Source organism: Nelumbo nucifera, chromosome 1 (assembly GCF_055504915.1).
Source record: "Nelumbo nucifera cultivar China Antique chromosome 1, China Antique-T2T, whole genome shotgun sequence".
In the NCBI taxonomy this organism is placed as follows: domain Eukaryota; kingdom Viridiplantae; phylum Streptophyta; class Magnoliopsida; order Proteales; family Nelumbonaceae; genus Nelumbo; species Nelumbo nucifera.
This window is the reverse complement of record NC_142649.1, coordinates 75,301,818-75,310,564: the sequence shown is the minus strand read 5'-3', so window position 1 is coordinate 75,310,564 and position 8,747 is coordinate 75,301,818.

Genomic DNA, 8,747 nt, shown 5'->3' with positions numbered 1-8,747 from the left:
ATTTCACTTATATCAAGTAATAATTCAAGAAAATAACTTTAAAAAAATAATATTTATTAATAATAATTTTAAACTCTTAATCTATATTTATTATATACTTATATATACTAAAATTAATATTTATTGTCTTTTGTGATAAATGTATTTTCAATAAGTATGTATAAATTTATTTTATTAAGCTATTTAATAGAAAACTTTCAATAATAATTGGAGATTAAATTACTGTTATTGAAATTTTTAAATTTAATTTATTGTACTTATTGTATTTATTGTGTTTTTGTTATAAGTTATTGATTAATATTTAGTAGAGATTATACTATTTATTGACTAAGTTAATATATTTTTAGTACTTATTGTATTTTTGTAATTTCTGTAATTATTGTAATTTTAATTATCAATATATTTTCAATAATTGTGTATTTTTGCTATAAATTTTCAATAATAATGAGAGATTAAACTATTGTTATTTATTAGAGATAAGACTATTAATTTAACTGAAATTATGAGTGTTCATTAGTTGGTTCGGTGTGGTCATAAGCTATTTGGCCAACCAAATTGACCTGGTCAGGTTAGGGAGTTGGTTAGTTAAAACCGACTAATCTTTTGTAAAAACCTACCTGCTCAAGTTATATTGGTTTGGGTCGATTTTTTTGTTTGGTCAGTCTGTTCAAAAGATTTAAACTTAAAAATTTAATTTAATTTTAAAAATTATAGTGTGATTATTAAATAATAAAATTAAAAAAATAGATTTATGATATAAAACATTTTAGACTAAGAAATATGGGAAAATTCCAACTTTTTCATATTAAAAGTTCTATTTAAAATATAAAATATTAATATATATATATATATCCATGGTTAGGTCGTTCGATTTTGGTTAGTTTACAAATGGCCAAAGTGGAATTGATCCAACTTGGTCGAATTGGGAAATTTTTTAACCAAAGCCAACCTAAAATACTAGAAAACCGACCAACTCGGGTCGAGTTAATTGGGTTGGTTGGTTTCATCAGTTTGATAAATAAACCTAACTAAAATTAATTATTGTTATTTTTGTATTATAAAAATTTTATTAAAATGAGTATATAAAATATGAATAATTATTAATTATTTAAAAGTTAAAAATATAAAATAATATACTCTTATGTATTTCTATTAGGGTCATTTATTAGAACACACTTTTAGGGGTGGCAATTTTCCTCATCCTCAATGGGAACCTGACTTCCCCAACCCAATGGGGGTGGGGATGGGATTATTTTGGCGGGGCAGGGGCAAGGACAAGGATTAATAGGAATCCCCAATCAAGGTCGGGGTCGGGGATGGGGATTGACGTCCCTGCCTCACCCCGGCGCGGATTATACATATGAGTGTGTATTAAATGTTATTTATATTAAATATACTGATGGAGGATGAATTGACCCGACCTATGAAATGATGACACGTGGACCTAACTCAGAACGGGCAACAGCTCAGCATCATAGCCTGATTACGGCTAAGTAACGAGCCCATAGACCAGCTCACTATATCATAGTTCGTTGTAGAAGGAGCTTGCTACAACACATGCTCCAAGTCCCCCGAGCTACACAGAAGGGAATACTCCAAGACTGCTTCAGCTCACGAGCTAGGGAAACCAGCTCGCTCCAGCCCCTAAGCGGATAAGTCACCCCAGAGAACAACCTTAGTAAGGGTAATCCCGAAGTATTCCTAAGCTCGCTACAAAGTAGCTCGCAAATCAGCAGCGTGGACGTTTCTCAGGAAGCTTCTACCTAACAAACCATACCGATCAAACTGCGCCACATCTCTTGACTGACTGCGTAGTCCCTGTTTTTTCAACAGTCTGCACCCACGTCTCTCAGCAGGCAGAGGCATGCCTGCCCCTTTAAGACGTGTCACTCATCTGAACAATAGGTACGTTGCAACGATCACCTGTGCAGCCCTGGCAGGTAACGGCTGCGGCAGGGGCCCAGTGGCGGTTACGCCCGATTTGACAAAAACTCCCCTATAAAAGCCCTTGAGGCAAAGGAGAAGAGGGAGATTTTTCTCAGATTTTTGAATACTTCTGCACTCTCATATTCTCAACCTGAGTCTTTACTTGCTCGCGAGCTAATCTCTCGAGCACAGTGATAAAGTGCGACCTACACTCTTAGCTTTCGCACTCTTCTTTCTCCTTCCCCAACGCTCTGACTGAAGCTTCGGATTAATCCCACCGGATAAATCCCCGGGAATCCTTCTTTTCCATCTTCTCAGGTGTCGTCCGTTGTCAACAAGGAGCCAGTCAGCAGCCAGCTAGGAGTGCCCGGATCATGCCGCATCATTTGGCGCCGTCTGTGGGAAACGCTTCTAAAAGCCTTCCTCCAAGCTTTTACAACACTTTTCTACCAAAAACTTAGCATTCTTCATGGCTTCTTCCAGCAATGTCGGGCGTGGCAATAGCCAAAACGCTAGTGGGGAGCAGCCCCAGTTTCCTACTATCTGCATTGGACAGTTTACCGTCCCCCTCACCGTGGACGGAGTCCCCAGTCTGAATGTGCCTCTTACAGTGGCACCCGCCATTGCTCCGCTCCCTTCAACTGTAGGAGCAACCTCTACTGAACCCTCAGTTGTGTCCCTAGCGACCAACCCGAACCAACTGGAGGACTTAGTGCAATGCATGCGGGCCATGCAAGCTCAAATGCAACAGTTCCAACAGTTTCAACTCTACCAACAGCAAGTGCTGCACCAGGTTTCCCAGTACTAGTACCAGCAGTAGTTTCCCTCTCTACCTCAGGCCCAAATGTCGCTTCCACCTCGGCACCCACCCACGAAGCAGGCCAAACCAACCTGCTGGAGTGAGCGGCCTCGTCGGGAAGAAGCCTCCCAGGTCCAAGATCCAGCCAAGAGTCGAGCCTCTTCCCATGGCAAGAAAGAGAAGCCGGCTGCCATCTCGGCACCCACCTCGCAGCCTGCGGGCGGGTCAGGGGCCTCTCGCCCAACAAAGCCCGTGTCACCACAACCTTCGCAGTTCGAGCTCCCGTTAGTAGACAACCCATTTGAGGTCCTAGTAGTGGGCTACAGACAAGGCCCTTCGGTCCAGAGCCGTCACCAGTAGTCCGAGCCTATCAAGCTCGGCAACACCGATGCATCGAACACCAAAGCCGAACCAGCAAAGCAGTGGTGAAGACGCCGGCAAGCTCGCCGAACTACTTCCAGAGCCTCTCCCGAGCTCAAAGGAAAGGAGGAGGTGTGCTCGGCTGAAGTGAAAACTACCCCCTCCTCTCGATTTCTTCCTCGTTATCTCCAGAACTCCTTATTGTCCCCATGCCAAAGGATTTCAAGCTCCCTCCTCTAGACAAGTATGATGGGTCTTTCGATCCAAATGACCATGTGGACGCCTTCCGATCCCAGATGCACCTGGCACGGGCTAGCGAGTCCTGCATGTGCGTGGCCTTTTCCACTACTTTCAAAGGAGTGGCCCGCACCTGGTATCGGAACCTCGCGACAGGATCGATAAGAAGTTGGCCGCAGTTCGTGCAGGTCTTCACCTCCCACTTCGTCACCAGCAAGAGATGTTCGCGAACTCAGGAAAGCCTCATCGGCATAGTGCCAAAGGAAGGGGAGTCCATCTGGAGCTACATCAAGCGGTTCAATGACGCTTGCTTGCAGATACCCGACCTGGATCCCGCAGTACGCCTCACAACAGCCAAGCGAGGTATCACCCATAAGGAGTTCAAGTGGCACGTAGTTGTCAACCAACCCAAAACTGTAACCGAGTTCCGTAAGCTCGCGGATAGGTTTATTGGGACTGAGGAGGAGATCAACCAGAAGGGCGAACAGGCCCTAGAAAAAAGAAATAGGGAAGCAGAACCCCCATTTCAGGGCGACAATAGGAAGAAGAAGGACATAGCTCAGGGGGCGAGGCCAGTCCAGCCCTCCCGAGCCCCAGCAGCAGAAAGGGACTACACGCCCCTCAATACAAAATTGGCTGAGATCCTCATGGCGATCAAGGACGCTCCGTATGTGAAGTGGCCACCTCGGCTGAAGGCCGACCCTAGCACTCGGAATAAAAATTTGTATTGTAGTTTTCATAAAGATCACCATCATAGTACCGATAGTTGTAAAAACCTCCGCGATGAGATAGAAGAGCTCATCCGTCGTGGATATTTATGAAATTTTGTACAAAATAATAATAGTAATAATAATAATAAAGCAGATCAACAGGGGGAGCAAGGCAGAGACGCCCCCAAATCTAGCCAACAAGCGGAGCAACCGTAGAAGCAGCCCCCCGAAGAGAGACCAGTTTAGGGGATCATCCATGACATAGTCGGAGGATCGATTGTAGCGGGTTGCACTTCAGCAGCAGCTCGCGCGTCAGCTTATGAATCCGGCAGGGAAGAGCAGAACCCTCCAAAACGGCCAAGGACAGAAGACCCCATCTTCTTCACAGAGGACGATGCACGCGGGGTCCACTACCCCCATGACGACGCGCTTGTCATAAAGCTGAGGGTCAACGACTTCGAAGTCAAGCGAGTCCTTGTTGATTCAGGCAGTTTGGCGGATATCCTCTTCAAAGCGGCCTTCGACAAACTCCAGCTTCAAGAGAGCGACCTAAAGCCCACAAACACTTCCCTAGTTGTCTTCAACGGAGAGGAAGTTCGGCCCCTAGGAAGAGTAACAATACCTATGGAAGTCGGCACCTGGCCTAGCATTGTAAGGCTCAACCACGACTTCTTAGTGGTCGCGACCCCTTCCCCATACAACGCCATAGTAGGCTGGCCGATTACCCATGTCTTACGGGTTGTGGTGTCCACCTACTACTTGGCCATAAAGTTTCCCACAGACTTCGGTTTCGGGGTAGCGCGGGGTGACCAGCTTGAGTCCCGTAAGTGCTATGTTGCCGCCCTCAAGGGAAAAGCCAAGGTGGCCGACGACCTCGAGCTAGAGCGACCTACGGAGCAGAGCGAGGAGCGAGCTGCACCTATGGAGAAGACTGTCTCCATTCTGACCTCGGCAGAGGACCCTACCCGAACGCTTCAAATCGGCGCTTCCGTCGAGGAGCCCCTACAGTCCGAACTGGTACGCTTTTTACTTAAGAATTTAGATGTTTTTGCTTGGTTCGCGGCAGAAATGCCCGGCATAGACCCCGACATTATAACTCATAAGCTTAATACCGATCCTGTAGTTAGGCCTGTTAAGCAAAAGAAATGCAACCTAGCCCAGAGCGGTGGAGGGCAGTCGACGAGGAGGTTGGGAAGTTCCTTGCAGCCGATTTTATCAGGGAAGGCCATTACCTGAGCTGGGTGGCCAACCCCGTTCTGGTGAAAAAGGCTAACGGTAAATGGCGCATGTGCATCAACTACACCGACCTGAACCGAGCTTGCCCAAAGGATTGCTTCCCACTCCCCAGGATTGACCGCCTAGTAGACGCGACCTCGGGGCATGAGTTTCTGAGCATTCTAGATGCCTACTCGGACTACAATCAGATCAGGATGGACCCAGTAGACGAGGAGAAAACTACCTTCATAACCGAGCTTGGCCTGTACTATTACAAGGTCATGCCCTTCGGGTTAAAAAATGTCGGGCCGACCTTCCAAAGACATGTAAATAAAATGTTCGAGCCATTAATTGGCCAAAAAGTGGAATGTTATGTATACGACATGGTCTTCAAAACCCAACTTTCTTGTAATTTAATACAAGACTTGAACTTAGTTTGTGAAATTCTGTGTAAATTCAGTATGAAGTTGATCCCGAATAAGTGTGTCTTTGGAGTCGCTTCAGGTAAATTCTTAGGGTATATTGTGAACCAGCGCGGCATCGAGGCCAACCCGGACAAGATAAAGGCCATCTTAGATATGAGACCACCTCGAAAAGTGAAGGAGGTTCAGTGGTTGAACGGTAGGATAGCCGCTTCATGTCCAAATCGGCAGACCGCTGCCTACCTTTATTTAAGGCAATGAAAAGCAAAGGGTTCGAATGGACCCAAGATTGTCAGCTCGTGTTTGACGAGCTCAAAAGGTACCTCTCCAATATTCCGGTTTTAACCCGGCTCGAAGAGGGTGACGTTTTAGGGTTGTACATCTCGGCTAGCAACGAAGTGGTCAACTTGGTACTAATAAAGGAAGTAGATCGGGTCCAACGACCTATCTACTACAATAGTAAAGTGTTGCAGGGAGCAGAGACAAGATATCCAGAGATAGAAAAATTACCCTACGCACTGGTTATCGCAGCCCGAAAGCTTCGCCTGTACTTCCAAGCTCATACTGTTGTCGTCCTCACCAACAAACCTCTGAGGCAAGTCTTACTCAAGCCCAAGGTCTCCGGTCGACTGACGAAGTGGTCCGTTGAGCTCAGCGAGTACGATCTCCAATATAAGTCACAAAACTGCTATCAAAGCCCAAGCCTTAACAGATTTTGTTGCAGAATGCACTTTTGGCTCCGAAGTCCCCAGGCCGATTGATGACGAGGCCCCCAGCCCAGGCGAGCCCGAAGCTCCCAAGCCGGTCGAGTCTGAGCACCGTGAGGTTGCAGCCAGTATGGCATCTCTCCTAGTTAGGCCGAGCGCGAACTGGCATGAGGATCCCTGGATTCTTCATGTAGATGGCTCCTCGAACTAGCAGGGTAGCGGATCCAGAATAGTCCTGCATGGCCCAAGTGGCACAAAGTTAGAGTACGCACTGCGCTTCGAGTTTGCGGCATCCAACAATGAAGTAGAGTACGAAGTGTTGATAGTTGGGCTAGCTCTAGCCAAAGAAATGAAAAACCAAGCACATTATCATCTACAACGACTCCCAGCTCGTAGTCAATCAGGTCACAGGAGAATACAAAGCTAGCGAACTGACTATGATTGCTTACTTAGCCAAAGTACAGGAGGCCCTACTCAAATTCCAGTCATACTTCATCAGGCAAATCCCAAGGTCGGAGAACGCTGAGGCGATGCTCTGTCCTGGTTGGCCAGCACCAGTGATAACACCATGAAGACCGTGTACATAGAGGACCTACCTCGGCCTAGCATTCTCGGGGGGTAGAGGAGGCCGCTCCCGTCATTCAAGCAAAGCCGAGCTGGATCGACCTGCTCGCGAGCTTCCTGATACACATGCCCTCCTTGTGGACCGCAATGCCGCCAGAAGGGTAGAGCGTTAGGCGGCCAAATACGTCATAATAGACGAATGGCAGTACCGAAGATCCTACACGCTCCCCTACCTGCGTTGTCTGCGACCTTCCGAAGTCGAGCTTGTACTCCATGACACTCATGAAGGCCTGTGCGGCAAACACTTGGGGGGCAGGGCCCTTGCCCAAAAAGCACTACGACAAGGGTACTACTGGCAACAATGAAAGCAGACGCCACCGAACTCGTTAGAAAATGCGACAAGTGCCAGAAGCACGCCAACATCCATCATCAGCCTGCTGTCGACTTCATACCTCACCAGCCCGTGGCCTTTTGCACAATGAGGTATCGACATACTTGGGCCGTTTCCACCAGCGACAGGCCAGAGGAAGTTCCTAGTGGTAGCAGTGGATTATTTCACCAAGTGGGTAGAAGCTGAACCTCTTGTAACAATTACAGCCCGAAACGTCTAGAACTTCTTTTGGAAACAAGTTGGCCACAATGACTTCCTGTAAGTATCCTTGCTTCTATAACATTTCTACCCAAGTGAACAATAACTAAGCAACTCCCATTACATAAGCCAATTTATTGGATCAAATTTCTTAGTAGCATGACTGGGGTTCCATTTTTAAGTTGAAGCTCGTGATTTGGTAACCCATCGAACCTGGGTATTTAAAGGCTTCAATTTTAAGTTGAATCTCGTGATTTGGTAACCGACTAAACCTTAAGGTGTTTAAAAATTCTGTAGGATATATGCTCATTTCAAAAGATTGTGAGCACAGTGTCTCAATGGTGTCAACACTACAGTAGGTGTTAATTTCTTCAAGTAACAAGTGTAAAACCTCAGCATTTATTTTATCAATTTCATCATTCCTAGGACGTGATAAGTGGTTCACTTCCCTTAATATCATCATTTATCAAAATATCAATAGGTAGAGATATCCAACATTCAGTTGTATCCAATTGGGATGATTACTTGTAATATCGCCCTCACCAATGTTAAGCACCCATTTTGCAAATAGTTCATATTCAGCTGATTTGACATATAGATTCCTGAGTAATCTTATGTTGGTTTCTAATGTTATAACCTAACAAGAATGCCATAGTTCTAATTTTTGTATTGATATGGAAATTATATCTACGCGACCTCCTTTAGATACAACGGGCAAGATCTGCCTAAAATCTCCACCAAGGACAACTATTTTTCCACCAAAAGGACGATGGATTGCATTTTGATTAATCATTTTCATCAAATCTCTCAATGTGTGATTCAAGGCTTCGAAAGCATAATGATGTGCCATTGGCATTTCGCCCAAATTATTAAATGGCTTTTCTTGAGCAATTATGCTAGATTGGATTTTAGTTAATTGCACATGTTGATGTTTCATTTAGGTCAATAGTGATTTTAAACCAAGGTATGTCGTCCTACCGCTTGGTAATAACAAAGCTACAATTCCTGATGTTGCAACTGTGAACACAATCTTTTGATCTAACCAAAGTTTTGATATAATTGTATTCTAAAGAAAGGTTTTTCTAGTCCCTCCACTTCCTTAAACAAAGTAGAATCAACTTAAATTTAATGCACACGAGTCTAATATAGTGTCCTATATCAATCTTTGTCCAGTGTTTATTTGAGGGTACATTTGTTGAAATTGTACCAATGCTAATT